At 36.4% G+C, this 20,744-nt stretch overlaps 1 protein-coding gene across 1 annotated transcript in view; it reads left to right on the forward strand.

The window, feature by feature from the left end:
* Positions 1–19,223: 19,223 nt before the first annotated feature.
* The window catches only part of LOC101672552 (contactin-6), a 301,755-nt gene continuing 300,234 nt past the window's right edge, over positions 19,224–20,744 (forward strand). Inside the window, 1 exon segment of the mRNA XM_004738393.2 lies at positions 19,224–19,621. The gene's annotated coding sequence lies outside the window, so the exon portion shown is untranslated.

Here is a 20,744-nt window from a genome sequence, read left to right on the forward strand (position 1 = left end):
ACAAACATATAAACAAAAATTCCTTTTTATTGTCTCCTTATCCTCAGAAAGCTATATCACAATGAATTGTTGGAATAATGCTGATGAAATGTGTGAGTAGATGATAAACTGAGACTAATTATTATGTATTTATTTGGGAAAGCCATTCCAGCTTCACCTGGAATGAAGCTGGGGAGAGGTGTCTCTCCCCACCTTGCTGCCTCTCAGTCAGCCTTGCATTCTTTGAATGTTTTGCATATTCACTGCTTTCCTTCTGACACAGGACCTTTGTCCCAACCAGTCCCATTTGTTGGTCATATTTTTCTTTCCCTTTACTGCAGTTAATTCTTACCCATTCTTGAGACCTTAGCTTAACTCAGACATTTTATCATTAGTGGACTTTTCTTGAACTTTAGGTTTCAAAATCAGTTTGTTTGTTTTCTATCAATCATGTTAACTTGATTTAATTTTTTTCATTTGCTAAGAGGTTAATTTGAAATTTTCAGATTTTATCACTAGTTAGATCATATCATAACTAATAAAGTAAACATGGAATAATTGTCTAATGAATGCCACCAGTGTGAGCTACTAATTTAGATAACTACCTTGGAGTAATTTGTATTTTTCCTTCAGAATAAGTTTTTTTTTTTTTTTTAAGATTTTATTTATTTGAGAGAGAGAGAGAGCAACAGTGAGCAAGAGTGGGAAGGAGAAAGAGAAGCAGGCTTCCCGCTGAGCAGGGAGCCAGATGTGAGGCTAAATTCCAGGACCCTAGGATTGTGACCTGAGCCAAGGCAGATGCTTAACAGACTAAGCCACCTAGGCACCCCTAGATTAAATTCTTTTTAACTTATATTTGTCCAAATGACTACATGCACTTAGCTACTTAGCTATCTAAGATAATAAGAATAGTATTGGATATATTGAACAATTAAATATCATATAATTTTTCTAAGAATAATGTTTCTACTAGATAAACAGATATAACTAAATGGATGTTTGATGGTTATTTTGTTCTTACTGTACAATGGCAGAGACATTTATAGTTGCTGCTCTGTTTCTTCCATTTTTTTATTTAATTAACTGATACTTTAGACAAATTCTGTAAGATTATTTTCTCACTAATTATAGAGGATATATATTACACTCAAACTCATAAGAATTAACTTAAAGGGAAGTGAAATCACAAGATTTGCTTGCTGGCTGGTAAACCACTACTCTAGTAGATTTGTTGGCAAATTCTTCAGAAAGTAGACATGATGATTATTAAACTCAATTCTCAACATATTATAGAAGACACTTGGCATACACAGTTTATTGCTTACCCAATATCCATTTCCTGGGTCCCGTGAATCTAGATAGAGTCAAATGATTCAGTTTCACAGTGGAGAATGAACAGAGTTGATGTGTCTCTTTGGTCATGACAAAAACATGCGCATGTATCTTCCTCCAGCTTTCTCTGTCCGAGGAACCGGTATAAACAAAGGAATATAAGGTGGCAAAGTTGTGAGATAGAAGTAGCTTAGTCTCTGAATTCCTTTTTGTAAGATAAGCATAAGCTGCCTAACCTGCACTGGGCTTGGGTAATGCTATGCAAGTGGGTTTCTAGGTTTATTTGTGACTATGACATGGCCTTATATCACCTGACTATAGCATGTCTTAAGATTTGACCAAAAAAAAGTTATCACACGGGGCGCCTGGGTGGCTCAGTGGGTTAAGCCGCTGCCTTCAGCTCAGGTCATGATCAGGGTCCTGGGATGGAGCCCCGCATAGGGCTCCTTGCTCAGCGGGGAGCCTGCTTCTCTCTCTGCCTCTGCCTGCCTCTCTGCCTGCTTGTGATCTCTGTCTCTCTCTCTCTCTCTGTCAAATAAATAAATAAAACCTTTAAGAAAAAAAAGTTATCACACATCACACTTGGTCGACAAAATCAGGCCAGCAAAATTCTATTTAGTGAGTACTGACTAAGTGTAGTATACTGCATGATGTAATTATAGACAGAAATAGTATTCTTTTTCTCTAAGCCAAAAAACTCCTTGGCTTTACAAATCAATAAACAGATGTTATTTGGTGTTATCATGATAAAAACAGTTCTGGAGGCTGGAAGGCCAAGTTCAGGGTACCAGCATGGGTTCTGGTGAAGGCTCTTTCCCTGATTTACAGACAGCTGGTTTCCTGCTGTGATCAAATATGGCAGAGAGAGAGAGAAAAAAATATCTCTCCCTCTTCTTACAGGGCCAGTCATATTGGATTAAGGCCTACCCTTATGATCTTATTTAATCTTAATTACCTCTCAATGATGCTATCTCTAGATACTTTCACAATTGGGATTAGGCTTCAACATATGAATTGGAGAGCAGAATTCAGTCCATGAAAGTATTTTTCTAGAAGTAGGAATTAAGTGCTGTATATTTAGAATCATTGAGAAAAGGAATAATGCTTCCAGAGAGGAGGTGAGGTTTCTCAAACAAGTCAAATTTTAAGCTACACTATGAAATAAAAATCATTAAAACTGAAAATATCAAACACTCAATTAAATATATACCCACAAACACAAAAATATTAAGTACAATAACTAGAGATAAAAAACATAAGTTTTAAAAAAGAGACAATATGATGTAAATGATATGGTAAATATAGGATCAGTCAAAGAAACACAACACAAAACAATTATAATATTCAGATATAAAGAGCAGAATAAAAGGAGGAGAAGTAGTTATCAAGAAATAATAAAATGCCCCGGAACATGAGATACACACATGTAGAGATAAAAATAATCTAAACTAATAGTGAGGGGAATTTAAAAAAAAAAATTTTACCTAAACATGCCATCATAAGACCTCAAAACACCAAGAAAAAATGCTAAAACCTCCTGGAAGAACAAAGTTAATTTTTAAAATATTGAGTAACATGGTGGCACCAGATACTGCATCATAAAACAAGTTTCTAGAAGACAATGCTTTCAGATTTTGTGGGAAAGTTATTTTAACTATAAATCCTTCACCAGTCAAAGAACTAATACCAAGGTAAATATTGCTCAGACAAGAAGATTCACAGGATACATGTGGTTTGTCCAGAAAAAAATGAAGGTGAAAAACGAGAAGATGAGAGATATAAAAACAAATGGAGTTAACTTACCAGTGCAGTGAAAATAAGCTACAGGGTGATGTCCAGAAAGGGTCTAGTTCCATAAAGACAGTTCTATGTAGATCTAAGTCAAATGTCTTTAAAAAATTATATAGAGTCTTCAAGTGAAAGAATGAACATGAACCTAAAAAATGATTGCTAACTGGTAACTAATATATGAAAGGGAATTTTTTTTTTTCTCTCAACAAGAAAAAATAATAAAAGCATAAGAAAATCACAAAAACACTAAGGGCATCCAAGTTTCCATTATGAAGTGCAATGAAGTGTAGTATGAGCCTAAGAAATTGGTAAGTTAAGACAATAAAGGAATTTATCTGATATGACTCCAAGAATAGTTTTTATCAAATGAGAAGTAAGTGACATTGGAACCCCAGGGAAGAAAAGTGAATCCAAAATAGTTAAAATCCTGTTAATGGTTTTCAGTATTTCAAATCAATGACAAAAAAATTAACAGAAGTCTTAATTATGTTTATTGGACCAAAGAAAGAACCTTTGCACAATTGACAAATTGAAAGGAAAGATACCGCTGAAGAAGAGAGTTGCCTAGTGTTGGAGAGGGATAGGAATGCTAATATATATATATTTTTATATGGCATAGTCTATAGAAATAATTTCTAATTTGATAAGATGATAAAAGACTTAAAGGTTCTATTCATAGGGGTGCCTGGGTGGCTCAGTGGGTTAAAGCCTCTGCCTTCGGCTCAGGTCATGATCTCAGGGTCCTGGGATCGAGCCCCACATCTGGCTCTCTGCTCTGCAGGGAGCCTGCTTCCTCCTCATTTTCTGCCTGTCTCTCTGCCTACTTGTGATCTCTGTCTGTCCAATAAATAAATAGTTTTAAAAATCTTAAAAAAAGTTTCTATTCATAGATTAAAAGATAATTAATAGTATATCTAAAAATAATAAGATTACAAAAACCCTCGAGATAGAAAGAGGGATATTACATGACAAATACTTGCATTATAAGAAGTCAGAAGATACTGTCTAAAGTTATGTAACCAAACTTAGGACTATAAATACGTATTTGTGAAATAAAGAATTTAGAAACTGAAATTCAAAATAATGGATAACATAAAGTTAAAATTGTATCTCGGAGGTATGACGGAGGATGAGGAGGCAAAGAATACAGCCATTAACAAAATACAAAGTAAGTTTTGACTAACCTTGTGCATTCAAAAGTACTAATTACCTATTTAAAAAAGTGAAACTAGGGATGCCTGGTGGCTCAGTAGGTTGGGCATCTGCCTTTGGCTTAGGTCATGGTCTTGGGTTCCCATCGAGTTCCACACTGGGCTCTTTGCTTGGCAGGGAGACTGCTTCTCCTTCTGCCTCTCCCCTCTCTCATTCTCTCTCTCTGACAAATAAATAAATAAAATCTTTTTTTTAAAAAGTGAAACTATTGTTTGCGTATTACACCAGTACTCCATGGTATCCGTGTCCTGCTTAATACCCATCACTAGGCTCACCCATTCCCCCATGCCCCTCCCTTCTAAAACCCTCAATTTGTTTCCTGGAGTCCATAGTCTCTCACAATTCTCCCACTCCGATTTCTCCCCCTTCATTTTTCCCTTCTCCTAATGTCTTCCATGCTATTCCTTATGTTCCACAAATAAGTAAAACCATATGATAATTGACTTTCTCTATTTGACTTATTTCACTTAGCATGATCTCCTCCAGCCCTATCCATGTTGATACAAAAGTTGGGTAGTCATCCTTTCCAATGGCTAAGTAATATTCCATTATGTATATGGACCACATCTTCTTTATCCATTCATCTGTTGAAGGGCATCTTGGCTCTTCCCACATTTTGGCTATTGTGGACATTGCCGCTATGAACTTTGGGGCGCATATGGCCCTTCTTTTCACTACATCTTTATCTTTGAGGTAAATATCCAGTAGTGCAATTGCTGGGACATAGAGTAGCTCTATTTTTAATTTTTTGAGGAATCTCCACACTATTTTCCAAAGTGGTATACCAACTTGAATTCCCAGCAACAGTGTAAGAAGGTTTCCCTTTCTCCTCAACTTCTCCAACATTTGTTGTTTCTTGCCTTGTCGATTTTTGTCATTCTCACTGGTATAAGGTGGTATCTCAGTGTGGTTTTGATTTGACTTTCCATGATGGCAAGCTAATGATGATGAACACCTTTTCATGTGTCTGTTAGTCATTTGTATGTCTTCTTTAGAGAAGTGTCTGCTCATGTCTTCTGCCCTTTTTTTGACGTGATTATCTGTTTTTTGGGTGTTGAGTTTGAGACGTTCTTTATAGATTTGGATACCAACCCTTTGTCTGTAATGTCATTTGCAAGTATCTTCTCCCATTCCATGGGTTGCCTCTTTGTTTTATTGACTGTTTCCTGTGCTGTGCAGAAGCTTTTTATCTTGTTGAAGTATGAAAAGTTCATTTTCACTTTTGTTTCCTCTGTCTTTGGGGACGGGTCTTGAAAGAAGTTGCTGTATGGTGACTAACATAACGCAATAAAAATAAATAAATAAATAAATAAAAGTTAAATAAAAAGTGAAACTAAATAATAAAAACTACAATTTTATTTTCATCCCTTTTATTTCTTAGAACCTTATCTATCAAATTGCTCATGGACAGTGCTTCAGTTCTTTTCAGCTTCATCTCCTGTGTCATCTGACTACATGCAGTCTTTAACCAGATTCATGCAGGTGCCATTTGATGTCATTTGCTTAATTTTTTATGATATACCCTTCATCTTCTGCTCTAAGGCTTCTCTGACCCTATGGCAGTGGGATAGCCCTGAGTACCCTTTCAGTATTCACATATGCACAAAACATGGATGTGGAGGAGTTCATGCCCCCCATGAGACAAACTTTGAACACTGGGGGTCAGGAGCTTATGGATAGATGATTCTGAGACTGAACTAAATCTCAAAGTCCAATGGGATGAAGGAACCAATTACCCATAGACAGTTTCAGTATTTTCACTTTTCTATTGACTCCTTTTTTTTCTTTCCCCATCCCTCATCTCTGCTCCAAGTTCATCTTCCTGATTTAACCAGTTGTAACCACTGTGGTTCTGCTTTGAAGGGAGCCAAGGATACAACCCAGGTCATATATAAGGGGAGAGTAAATTGCTGCAGGAGTACCCATCTGTGAATCCCTTTTCTGTATTCTGAGAAAGACATCTGGAATCAGTCATTAATGCTTTTTATGACAGCTTCTAGGAATTTAGACATGCTAATGCAGCTAGTAAAAGAGGTTGGGTGATAAAATATGAATATATCTAGTAAAAGAGGTTAGATGATAAAATTGTCTTGCCACTGTATTGAGAATCAGAAGACTCAAGAAAGTTAGAAGGTTGATGTGGATTTATTATGTGGTTCAGGAAAACCCACTCTCTCTTACCATGTTTCCTTGGAGGACCAAGGCGAGAATCCTTTCACGAAGGCAATAAAGAATATCCTAACGAGGAACCTTGGTCATTTGGTGATGGCTGTCCTCTGTAGACCAGATTTAACAATATTACATGTAATTATAGGTGACTGTCCTCTGTAACCAGATTTTACAATATTATAGGGCTTCTTAGTATCAATAGGAGTAATGAATTGCAGAATGGCGGTTTTATTTGGCAGCAATTTACTTGTAAAGGCAAGTCAGATATGATTACTATAATTGGCAGCAAGCCTGAGTGACAATCAAAATTCCTAAACTGTGGAGATGAATGACAATGTCTAATAGATTTGGCATGTCCTCAAATGTAACACATTGGTAGTGAAAAAAATGAATTACTGGACTTTTAATACTAAAAAAAAACAAAAACAAAAAACAAACCCACATTTCTTATGTCAAAGATCAAAATGAAAAAAAAAACCACTGTGTTTATAAGATCTAAGTTTCCAGATGTCAGTCTTAACCCAAGGCCCACTGATAGAAAGTGAAACAGAAAGAACTTTTAAGGACACTGCAGTTGCACACATTAAATATGCTTCTAATTCTTAAAGAGGACAGTGACTATTTACCAGAGTAATTGTGCCCTGGGAAGGGGAATGCCTAGAATTTTTGGGAATTGTTAGATATGAACTCTGAACTGATACTTCGGTGCATGGCAAGCCATGAAATCCACTAGTTAGAGTATAGGCTTTGGAAACCAGATTTTTAAAAAATAAAAAGACGGATCCAAGTCCAGTATATATATGCACGAATTATATGGTTATTTCCCAATCTCTGAGTATAAAATTGAATAAATATATTTAACAGCCAGCCAGCAGAACCTTCAAATTATCTCCCATCCTGTAGCAGAAGAGGCATTATGGTAGGAAGAACCAAGGTCCCTATGTGTTCTTTCTTATCCCTCCATCATGGCAAAAATAACAAATCTGAAGAAATACCACATCCTAAGAGGAACTGAGGAAATTAGCATCACTATCAAAGACTTAAAGAATGTAGAAATGGTTGTCCTATCATATTTCCATTTAACTGACCATGTGGCTCTTTTAACAACAACAAGATAACACACAGATTAGAGTGTTAGGACTTCCCAGTACTTGGGACTCTTTTCTACATTTGCAAATGTACTGCTGAACAAAGCTAAATGTGTTCTCTTTACTGAAACACATCAACACAATATCTGACACTTAGAATATTAATATTGGTCTAATGAATATGATTTCCTCAATCTGCATCAGCAAAAGTAGACTGTCTTTTCATGTGAAGGATAGTAGTACATATTTACTCTCTTGTTATGGGCTATGTTAATTCTCTTGCACTGTTCTCATATTATAGTCTGCAGTTCCCTTAGTTATCTTGCACTTGTGCAGAATACCACACTGGTGCACTATACTAAAGATTATCCTGATTGATCTGGTCAATAAGAAGGACAAGTAACTGAGATGTCCTAGTAAAATAAATATGCCATATGATGGGAAATAAACCTATAAAGGTTCTGAGACTGCTACACATTGATGTCTTTAAGTTTCTAAATAGCTGTGGCATCCTGAGACATCCCGTCTAATATAGAATTATTTATTTCACCAGGTACCCTCTATCATTAGTAAAGAGACATATTATTTTGTGCATATTCTGTATTTTTCAACCGACATATATTGTACCTAGAAATACTTACTAACTGAAAGAAGAGGAAAACTTACTTCAGGCTTACATAACAATTCAGTTGGTGTGAGAGATTGGGATGAACCAAAAATGGACTACTTTATCATTATATCCATTTCTGGGTGGCTCTAAACAAAGGGGTAAATGAGAATCTTGAGCAATAGTGAATGGTTTGCCTACCTAGTAGTAAGTCTGGAAAGAACAAGCATTGAAAATCAGATACAAGAAACAAAGAGTCATAGTCATGGGCTTAAAGGAACAAGCATAATACATGCACTTGTTTGTGCCTCATATTAATGCCCAACATAGGTTATCCACTGCAAAGAGAAGCCCAACCACTAAATTGAAGAGAGTTAACTTGTTCTTGAATGCCAGTCACTGTCTCTCCTTGATTGCACAAGCCTTAGTGCAGTGAACCATGGATTGAGTGGCCTTGGCTTCAAGGATGGATTTATGTGTGAATTCAACAACATGACCTTCCTCAACAGATAGAGGACTAGCCACTGCCACTGCTGACTTCCAAGTCCACTGGCAAGAGAGACCAATCATGACTCCTCAATATTGCACTATTCCTCAAGGATCCAGGTACCCACTTGATGGCAGGTTGATTATAATGAACATTATCAATCCTGAAAGATATGATTTATTTTTATCAGAATTGAAAGCTACCCAGGATATAATTTTTCTTGCCCCGCCTGTAGTTCCTTTGCTAGCACTACCCTTGGAAACTGTTGGGATGCCTAATCTATCATTATGGTATCCTACAAATCATTGCTTAAGCCTCAAGGATCCATTTTATGTCAAAGGATGAGTGACACTGGGCGAATGACAATGGGATTTCAACATTCGTACCATGAGACCTTATCACTCAGAGACACCTAGTCAAATATAATGATGGAATAAACTGTTTAGGACTCAGCCAAATTGACAGTTCCAGGAACACAGCCTGCAGAATTAGAGCCCACCTAGGATGTGATATATACTAAAAGTGCATTTGATATATAGTGTTGTCCACACTGGGTGGAATACATGGATCTAAGAAATGAAAAGGAGTAGGGCAATTGGTTATTCTTACCATCATGCCCAATTACCCATTCACAAAATTTGTGTCACAGCCCAACTTCAGATCACTTAGATTAGAGGTCCTAAATCCTAATGGAAGAAAACCTTGATTAGGGGACATAATAAATATTCTGTGACATCTACTTGATCTCATGAATCTTTTTATTTTCAGGGACTCACACAAAAAGAAAGAAGTTAATATATTGCTTGGACTAGTTAACCCTCAATATCATTTGAAGCAACATTGCTGCTATATACTGGGATGTTGGAGGAGTATATCTATAATGTTGACTATTCATTGGAATATCTTCTGAATTTTATGTGAAAACTAATAGTTGTGAAAAAGCAAGTGCAGCAATGTAGTTTCACTAGAGCAAGGGATCTAAAGGTGTAACTTCCCCAGGGAAGAAGGTCTGGGTTACCTGAACAGATAAACAGCCAAATGGCTAGTTGAGGATGAAGGACATCTATATTTGGTGTTACAGGGTGAGATTGTGGATACCAGTTACGGTCCTAAGATGAGTTTCGGTGGGGCATAGATATTTTCACTAAATCTTTTGCCTTTAAGTCATTGCAGGGAGGAGCAGTTGGTTAAGTGTCCCGCTCTTGATTTCAGCTCATGTCATGGTCTCAGGATCATGGGGTCGAACACTGCATCAGGTTTGTGCTCAGCATGGAGTCTGCTTAAGATTGTCTCTCCCTCTCCCCCTGCTCTTTCTCTCTCTCCCCCTCTCCCAATAAAATAACTTAAAGGAAAAAAACAAAAAGGCAAGAGGCACTGGTGGCACAGTTGGTTAAGCATCCCGCTCTTGGTTTGGGCTCAGGTCCTGATCTCAGGATCCTGAGAGCCAGTTCCAAGCCAAGCTCCATGCACAGCACAGAGTCTGCTTAGACTTCTCTCTACCCCTCTTTCTACCTCTCCCCATCCAAGTAAATAAATAAATCTTAAAAAAAAAAGTAAAGAAAAAAAAAAAAAAACTCTTACAGGGAATTTGCCTGGCTGAATCCAGAAGTTGACTGTGCTAATAGTACTTAATGAAGATCTTTAATAGATCTGAGTGATTCAAAGTGGGAACTAAGTTTGATACCTTTTTGTGCCCAATTTCAGATCTTTGCAGCCTGACCAAATATCCAAGCCACTATTTCAAGTAGCTTAATATAGTTGTGACCTGACAGTCCTTCATCTCTGTTTCATCTCATTTCTAGTCAGTAGTTTCTCTGATTCCATGATATTAAGGACCCACACAAATTTGACTGGCACTCATGTGTATGTACCACACATGTTGAGAGAGTTAGTTTCTTCCAGAACTTTCTTGCACCAATATGTAGGGTAGCCATACATCCTCATTAGCCCAGGACAGATCTGAGTTCTATCAGTTCTGCCAGCATTGCTATTAATACTTTCTCTTTTCCCTGTCACAGTTGTCCCGTTTTACATAATCAAGTTTATGGTTGTCTTATCACCGGGTATGAGAGTCAGAAAAGAAGAGCTTCTTCCATGTTCTATCTAGGTGGCTGGCCCTGAGAGGTGTTTGATATGGTAGAACCTGAGATGTCCCCACAGTATTCAACAGTCATTCATACTTAGTATTAGAAAACTCAGTATTGCACCCTTTATTGGCGTTTTCTGCTCCCCAAGAGACTTTTTAAGTCTCTCTGTCCCTCAGGCATAGGTGACGTTTTCAAATAAATAACTCATACATGACAAAAGGCAGAAAGTCCCTGTTTTAGATTCAGCCTTTGTTGACCCAGTTTTAATAAGTAACAATAACTCTGTTCACTAGCTATTATTGAATGAAAAATTGCCCCAATATTCAGGGACTTTAAATACTAAAATCAGTTTTTTCTGTCATGTCTGCACAATAGCTGAGGTTTGTTCAGCTCATCTAGGTTACACTGAGCTAAGCAGTTTTCTTATTACCCAGTTGTGTGGATACCTGAAGTGGCTCTGCTCCAAGTATCCTTCATCATCCTTGGACTGCAAGTAACCAAAACATGTTTTTCTGTGGCAATACCAAAGAAACAAGAAGGTAAACAGAAGCACATAAGGGCACTTAAAAGCTAGCCCTATAGCCAACCAGCATACCTACTTCAATTCACATGCTGTTGGTCCAAGTAATTCATGTGTCAAGTTCAAAATCAAAGGGCAGGAAAGTATACTCCATCTACAATAAAGCAATAGCAAAAGTATATATACATGGAAGAACAAAGGATTGAAGGTGATATCAATCTACTGTGTGATTTTGAAAGGAATTGCAGTATATTGTCTGTGAAAGAAAAGAACCTGTACTGTATCTCTGGTAATAATGCCAGTAAGCCAATAGGTAAATGCTATTTAATAGAAAAAAAAAAAAAAAAAAAACCTCATGAAACTCACATTCTTTGGCTTACCACACTAAAACTTAATGTAATAGTTGTATATTTTAGAAAAGAAGGACAAGAATGGGAAAGGCAGAAATTTGTTGAAGTCACTAAAGTCTTGAGGAAAGTCCAGATTTTAGAACTTATATGATGTCTTTACTGTATCTAGGAAATAGGATACAATAGTTATTACACATGGGAAAATTTCTCAATATTTAGGATTAAAAAGATTAGAGTAGAAGAGGAGCCACATTAATGAAATACATTTCTTTTCAGTGGGCTCCAAACAATTTACCTTATAATTTAGAAAGATCACAACTGGGTCTCACAGTAAATAATACTCCTAAAATGAAAGTCTTGCAAAGCAATTGGTGCTCATTAAAATTCAGTATTGAAAGCAGCAGGTGGCAGGCAGTTCCATGAAACAATTTTACAGTGTCCTTCTATGGCTGCAGCAAAACAATTTGTGTCAGAAGATGCCAGGTCTTACTCCCTGATGTAAGTTATCATTGTATAACAAGTCTTTTATTTTTATATGAATATAATCAAGGAACTCAAGCTGGATTATTTCAATAGCTTTCTAAAATATGTATTTATTTAACACGTGGTAGAAGACTACATGCATTTCACTATTACTACTTTGGAAAGTAATACATTTCATGGCAAAATGTTATTTTTTTTTTCCAGAAGGAAGTAAATTTTCAAATATCTGTAAAATTATATATATGTGGTCTCAAATGAAAAGAAAATTTTTTGTTGGGGCAAAAGCCTAAAAAATGTATCACCCATCTTTCAATGTGTTTTTTTTTGAGGAGAGGTAAATACATGTCACAGATTTCCCTTCCTAACACTGATCCCTACCTCTCCCTTACCAAAGGGGAAAAAGGAAGGAAAGAAAATAATTTAGATTTCTTGGGACCATTTAATACTTCTGTCTTTTTCAAAGCTATCTATCTAGTTAGTTGTCAAATTCCATGTAGTAATGGCTTAAAACACTATAGTCAAGAGAAACCTTTAGTTATGTCTTTAAAAGGGGAAACAACCATAAAAGTTAAACCAGTTACTTTTGCCTTCCATTTGATATAGCAATGGATATGGCAGAGAGCTCCTGGCAGAGAGGTTTGAAAAATAGATCTGGGGAGTAAGCTGACCTGCATTGAAATCTGTTTGACCTTTTACAGTTTGTGTGATCTCGACATACTATTTAATCTTTCCAAACCTCAGGTACCTGTAAAGCAAAGGTGATAGTACCTACCTCATCAGGTTGTTGTAAGGATCAAGTGAGATTTTAGAGTTAGTGTCTAGCCCACAGGAAGCACTCAGGAAATTATGTAAAATTGTTTATAATTTAGTGATATTGGAAGAATCACCTATGGTGGGTAGGGGAAAAATATCTCATAAAATAGTATGTCTTAAACACGAGTTATTCAGAACTGTTGTGTATCTGAATGAAAATTAAATCAATCAAAAAAGTAATACCGGGCAGCTGGGTGGCTCAGTGGGTTAAGCCGCTGCCTTTGGCTCAGGTCATGATCTCAGGTCCTAGGATCGAGTCCCGCTTTGGGCTCTCTGCTCAGCAGGGAGCCTGCTTCCCTTCCTTTCTCTCTGCCTGCCTCTCTGCCTACTTGTGATCTCTCTCTGTCAACTAAATAAATAAAACCTTTAAAAAAAAAAGTAATACCAACAACAAAATACAGTCTTTGTTGGTATATCATATAACTTTAATATGATTGTATAAGTTCAAGAAAACATTGTATGTTAATCTTTCTTTTAATTCCTTCAGAGGAAAAAATGCTCTTCACAATAAGGCAATAATATACAAGTAATAGTTATTAGTCATACTTTTTTCCTGCAAGAGGCAGAAGTAGATCAAGATTTAGTGAGGTTTAAAGCCTATAGAATTCTTGGGGCCCCCTTCAAGAACTGGCAGGTGAGGTGAGCCCAATACTTTCCAGTACTTATGGGGAGTAGGAAGCAGATTTTTGGGGGAAGCAGAATTACGGGGAAGACTGAAGCAGAATTTCCTGATAGCGGGAAAGCCGAAGAAATAGCAGCCACAAAGGCAAATTATCCTAGAGGCCTGCAGGGGTAAACAAACAAACAAACAAACAAAAGTGGTGCTTCATAGTTCCCTGAAGTTGGTTTCACTGCTGGAGAAATTTTCTGACAGAATCCCTTGAGAGACTCCAGTCCAGTCAGCCTATGCCTGATGTTGGGGGTCCTGCTGAATGATGTTGTCCCACTGAATGAGGTTGTCCCACTGCACAGGGTGCATATGGAACTATTGGTTTCAGTGTCTCCCAGACCATGTGGACATGTGAGGATTCCTTGCACCTAGTGAGACTCCTGACTCCATACCTCCGTAAAACTGAGAGGAAATAAATACATTTTAATATAAATGTTAGTTAACATTAAGGTACCCTGTCAAAAATATAAAATCTTAAACAATCCAGCTTAAACAGTTTTAAACAATTGTCTTAAACAATCCAGCTGTATAACAGTTATGACAAAGATACCTATAACATAGTGGCAGAAAAAAAGTTTTGTTCATATAGACATATATAAGGAAATGCAAACCAGAAAGAAAGCAGGGATGCTAAATAAAATTCTAAGAGATGTAAACACATTTTTACAAATTCCTAAAGATTTTTTAAAATCATAAAGATGCAATCATGTGTATTGTTACATATATTATATATATAATTCACTATTTGTTTATATATATAATTCACTGTAAGTTTATATATAGTGAGATATATAGAGAGTCCTGTATATATGTATATACAAATTCGCATATATACACACACACACACATAATCCCTTAAGCAATATAGTTGCAAAATACATAGTGCTAAACTTCTCTAAAAATTAAGACTACTTGATTTTAAAAATCTTTATAGGAGACATTTATATGCCTCTCACAGAATTTGACATGTTAAGCAGATAAAATATAAATATTAAGATTTGAATAATAAAATTGTTATTTTTATAGATGCTTCAGCCAGACTTTCTGGGATTGATTCCTCCTTGATCTCTTGTTTGGATGCTCTTGGACCATTTAGTTAACTTCTGGGTGCTTCAGTTTCCTTGTTTGTTAGTTGTGGAAAAGAATAATATAATGCTAATCAGGTTGTTGTGAGGATTAAATGGATTACCAGTTTAAATACTTAAAACATTTCCTACCACATATTTTGAGCTGTTAGAAGTTACCTCTCATTATCACCATCACATCATCCTCATCCTCATTCTCATCCTCATCATCTTCCCCTAGAAAAATATAGTTCATTCAGGTTGACCCAGATAGATCTAAAAATCTTGAAATGACTAACAATCATAGAAGAGATTGGAGAGGTGGTTTTCATTGTCCACCAAAATCCTTAATAACAATGAGAGCAACAACATAACAACAACAAAACAATAATTTTTGAATGAATGAAATGAATGAAAGGCTTGTCAATTTTTTTTTAATTTTTCCAAAGCCTTTAGGAGAATCTACTGTCATCTGTCGGTCTATCATAATCATCATTATTTATTAAAACTCAACTTTATATGATATACTTTACATGAAATAAAATATACTCATTTTTGCAGTTTGAGAAGATTTGTTAGATGAATATACCCATGTAACTGCTGACACAATCAGAAACAGGATATTTTTGTCACTTTAAAATATTCCCTGTGCCTTTTTGCACTTAATCTTCACCTATCTCAGCCATAAGAAACCATTCTCTGTTTTCTGGTCAGTATAAAATTGCTTTGGCTTTTTTTCAAGATATTTTTTGGTATTTTTTTTAAGATTAATTTAAATAGTAGCGTGCTTGGGTGGCTCAGTGTGTTAAGTGTCAGCCTTCAGCTCCGGTCATGATATCTGGGTCCTAGGATAGAGCCCCGCTAGGGTTTCCTGCTCCTCAGGGACTTTGCTTCTTCCTATCTCTCCACCCCTTCCCATGCTCATTCTCTTTATCGCTCTCAAATAAATAATGAAATCTCTGTTAAAAAGGGACTAATTCAAATAGTGAATATTAGTAATTTTTATTTTTTTAGTGTTGACTAGTTTTACATTTATGAATATATCACAATTTTTAAAATTTATTATACAGATAGGCATTTGTGCTGTTTTTCAATATTTGCCTATTACAAAAAAGTCGTCATGAATTCTTATTGCAGATCTTTATGTGGACATATGCTTTCAGTACCTTTGGGGAAGTATTTAGTAGAGCTGCATATTTTAAGAACTGTCAAATTGCTTTTGAGGGCAGTTTTAACACTTTACACTTCTACCAGCCAGGTGTAAGTGTTCTAGTTGTTTCATATCCTCAAAAACCTTTGGAATTTTCCGTATTCTTAATTTTGGCCTTTCTAATGGCTGTGCAGTAGTATTTCATTGTGGCTTTAATGTTTGTTTCCTTGATGAACAATGATGTTGAATACCCATTTTATGTGTTTAAATGTCATACAGATATCTTTGGTGAAATGTCTGTTCATATATTTTTAAAATTACTTTAATTGGTTGTTTTGTTTTTGAGCTGTGAAAATACATTAATGATGTATTTCAGAGATCAGCCATTTTTCATTTTGGGGAAGCCCAGTATTTCTATTTTTTTTCTTGTAGGTTTTATGTTTTTGTATGTGAAGGTGTATGTGTAAGTGTGTGTCTTAACAAGTCTTTGCCTATTCCAAGATCTTATATATTTTCTTCTAGGAGTTTTAAAGGGTTTTTTGTTTTGGTTTTTTTTTTTGGTTTTTTTTTTAAGATTTTGTTTATTTATTTGACAGAGAGAGACATCACAAGTAAGCAGAGAGGCAGACAGAGGGGGAGGGGGAGCAGGCTCCCTGCTGAGCGGAGAGCCCCATGCGGGGCTCCATCCTAGGACCCTGAGATCATGACCTGAGCCGAAGGCAGAGGCTTAACCCACTGAGCACCCAGGCGCCCTGAGTTTTAAAGTTTTACCTTTAGGTTTGTGATTGATTTCAAGCTTTCTTTTTTATGTATATGGTGTGAGGTGAGGTTCAAAATTAATTTATTCCAAATGAACATCCATTTCTTTAGGCATTATTTCGTGAAATATGATGCTTTTATCTTTGAACTGTCTTGACACAGTTGTTTAAAATCAATTCACCCTATAAGTGCATGTCTATTTTTAGACATTATATTTTATATTCTAGTGGCCTGTATTGGCAATACCATACTAACTTGGTCACTTTAGATTGCTAGTGAATGGGTGAAATCAAAGTATAATTCTTCCAACTTTGTTATCATTTTAATTTTACTTCATTTCCATATGTATTTTTACTTTCTTGGTTTCATTTCCATATAAATTTCAGCATCATTTGATAACTGTCCCAAGAAAACCTACTAGGACTTTGATTGGAATTATTTCAAATCTATAGACCTATTTGCAGATAACTGACTTCTTAAAAATATTGAATTTTCTGGTCCATGAACATGGTATATTTGTTCACTTATTTAGTTAATTTTATTTATCTCAATAATTCTTTGTCGCTTTTAGTGCATAGTTTAATTTATTATTATTTTTAAAAGATTTTATTTATTTATTTGACAGTGATCACAAGTAGGCAAAGAGGCAGGTAGAGAGAGAGAGGAAGGGAAGCAGGCTCCCCGTTGAGCAGAGAGCCCGACATGGGGCTCCATCCCAGGACCCTGGGATCATGACCTGAGCTGAAGGCAGAGGCTTTAACCCACTGAGGCACCCAGGTGCCCCTAGATCTTAATTTAGAAGCCTGATTCACATCCCATTGCCCTGTAGTGATTAAAGATTAAGAGAATGAGAAATCATCAGCAGAAGTTCATAAGAAGGAGCTGCTATAGTGATGTAAGGAAAGACAGATGGAAGAACGACCAAATCGCATTTGAGATAGAATGAGAAAAGATTATTTGGAGACAATGAGTGTAGTCAATTCTTTTAAGATGTTTTAATGTAAAAAGAAGCAGGGAAATGAATTGGTAGCTGGAGGAAGATGTGAAGTCAAAAAGGTTGTTGATTTTTAAGGTGGTCAAAATAGCAGCAGATCTTTGTGTTGTAATGATACAAAGAAAAGTGAGAACTGTTGATTCTGAAGAGTAAAGTACGCATACCTGGAACCGTCGCTTGAGTATGTAGGAAAGCATATAAAAGAGAGCATGGTCACTGGAGCACAATAGAGAGCTTGACTTGAGGAAGGAGTGTGGCTTACCCAGACTCAGAAAGAGTGAAGGCAGAGTGTATGGGTCCAGTGCATACACATGACTAGCTGCAGTGGTAGGAGCTATAGAAGGTCTCTTTTGATTCTTATTTTCTTATCAGTGAAATAGGTAGCAAAGTCTTGGAATATGGGCTAGAAGTTTAGGAGATCTAACTAAAGGAGTGCTCTTTAAATTGGATAAATCCATTTTTAAGGAAGAAACCCTCTACATGGTGACTATTTTTCTCATATCTCAGTAGAAAAATTCAGCGTTTTGGCATTTTTATAAATAAATAAAATTTTATTTTGGAAGGGGCAGAGATGGTTTTAATTAAAAATTAGACGTTCAATTAAGATGAATATCATAACTATAAAATAGTTCATTCAGTTTGCCTTCTCATGAATTGGAACTCATTTGAGTTCACCTAATGTCAAGAAACAGTAATTGCTCTCTCGGGCCTCTTACGATGGTGGTTAGACCCTATGTAGAAATGAAGAATATGATGGATATAGTTACAGAAGAATTTCATGGAAATTGTAAGATAAAGTCGTAAAATGTAGCCATAGAAACCTTCTGGCTCATCAGATAAAAAAAGCAAACTGAGTCTGAACGATATCTTTTGGTTTATTCACATTTTATTTGTGGGTTTATCTTCCCAGTTTCCATTCAGTTTAAGATGCTGAGAGTGTAAGTTCTTTTCATTACAACATGAAAATAAGTCCAAGCAATATTCTGCTCTCATGTTACAGCCATGCTTGTATGTGCTGGTGTCTCTGTATGTACGCAGCTATTTTTCCTATTTTTAGCTTTTTAAATTATTGTTAGCTTTTTTTTCAGTAAGAAGTTAGTCCCTCGCAAACCAGTGGCAAGACTCAAACATATTAAAAAGTTTAGCTGGAGGGCTGGGTGTGAAACACAAACAGCATTCTTTCCCTTACAGAGTTGTTTTGCAAATACATGCACACTTGTTCTTGGTCTCTGGAGATTATAAATATGTTACCTAGGAGAGCAGCGATACTCTTTTGGACTTGACTCCACTTTCTTTACATACTTTTCCGTCTTTTAGGAGCCTCGTGCACATATTTTAAAAACATGATTTAGAATGGATTTAGTGCCAGTGCATAAGATCCTTTGATTTTATTTTCCTTTTCTGTTCACCCTAACTAGTAGCGGGAGTTACTGGCATGCTTCAGAAAGCTTACTTGCGTTTGAATACAGTCTAAATCAGTGCAGACCCTTGACTGACTTAATCTTCGCTTGCAAATGACAATGCAGTGAAAACAGAGGAAGAAAAAAAAAATTGACTTCCTTTCGTATTGGAAACCTAATAAATAGTTAGCCTGACCCAGTTTTCAATAAGATTTTCTGATGACCCAACAGGAGTGACTATCTCTAGTCAAAGAAGGGGAGGGTGAATTTAATCTTTCATGCCACTGGAATGGCAGCTGCTCTCAGCTCTCTCTGATTCTGTGAAGGATGGTTGAAGATAGAGCTGTTTTTTCGGTATAGGGAGCATTTTCCTTTTGAATATTCCAAACGGGAGACTTGCCCATGTGCCTCAAGAACTAATTGTCTAGGTTCCGTCAGGAATGCAGCAGGAGAGGAGCGTATTTTATGCTTAAGACCAGAGAAGAGCCACGCAATACTCAGTGGATAAAAGGCTTGCAGTCCCAGCTGGGAAAAAGAGTCCCATTATCTCCCAGCTGCATAGACATTCCATACGGCTTGGTTCTGCCTGGATGCACAGCATGCCTGGCTGAGAGCTTGAAACAGAGTTCTGCAGAAAAATTGTAAAGATCCCGAGACATTTCCCTGGTAAGATCTGTAAGTACAAAATTGTGCTGTCTGCTGCAATGAGAATTTTCCTGGGCAAGCTGCAGCTTTTCTTCCTTTCAATGTCTTTGTATTAGCATTACAGGTAAAAGCTGGGTTTGGGGGAGCAGTGACTGCTTTATTTATGCTATGTTTCTATGATGTTGATGCTTAAAATGCATTTATTCCTTGTAAGAGAAAATGTATTGAATCTGTATTCTGGGGAGCTCAGGATCAAACCAGGGAAAGAGAGACTACAGGTACATTTTTCAGTGTTTCACTTGTCTTTGCTGCAGTAAAACTAATGGGCAAGATGGGATGACAGTGCTAATTCTGGTACTTTAGGATGGCTTCACGCCCTTTCTGTAATGGCAAATGGGGAAATGTTATTGCTAATTTTTTTTTTTTTTTCATCGAAGGGTAGAGGGGTGGGGTTTGCAGTGTCCGACAGATGATTTAAAGGAATGGTTATAAAAAGTTTCCTGGGGGAGGGATTTGGTGAGGGGAGCAGTGTAAGACTGGAGGTCACATGATCCCCCCCCAAATTTTGTCTGGCATTTTGCTTTTCACCCAGCTTCCAGATAATAGCTTCTGGAGTTTCCATTCACAATAGTTAAGCTTGTCAGTATTAAACTACCCATAATACTTTATGAAAAGTTTCAGAAGTTGATAACTTGGGAACAAAACTTATAAGAGCTCTAAGATTAGCCATGTAGAACCCATTATGTTAATGAAATACTGTCAATTTGGGGGATTTGGGGAGAAATTGGAATTCATAGTTCTTGCTTCTCCGACTGAAAACTACTTATGTTTAAATAATCAGCATCCTGACTATGTCTTCTGGGAAATATTCACAGAATGACTAAACAGAAGTTATACTGAGAGAAAATGGGGAGAACAGTAGAATTACACAGAATCAATTTGGAAAATGAGGTATTCATAATTGTATCTATAGTAGCAATGTTTTTTTAAAAATTTTGTAAGAGAAAGAGCCATATGTTAAATATTGAGATTCCAGTTTTGAGCAATCTTCATTTATCTGATGTGTTTATCGTTATTGTTGTTAAAGATTTCATCGGTTTATGTGTATTGTATTTTATAAGATATTTAAGCACACTCTCCTGTG

Source organism: Mustela putorius, unplaced genomic scaffold (assembly GCF_011764305.1).
Source record: "Mustela putorius furo isolate JIRA1106 unplaced genomic scaffold, ASM1176430v1.1 tig00003850_pilon_pilon_pilon, whole genome shotgun sequence".
Lineage (NCBI taxonomy): Eukaryota > Metazoa > Chordata > Mammalia > Carnivora > Mustelidae > Mustela > Mustela putorius.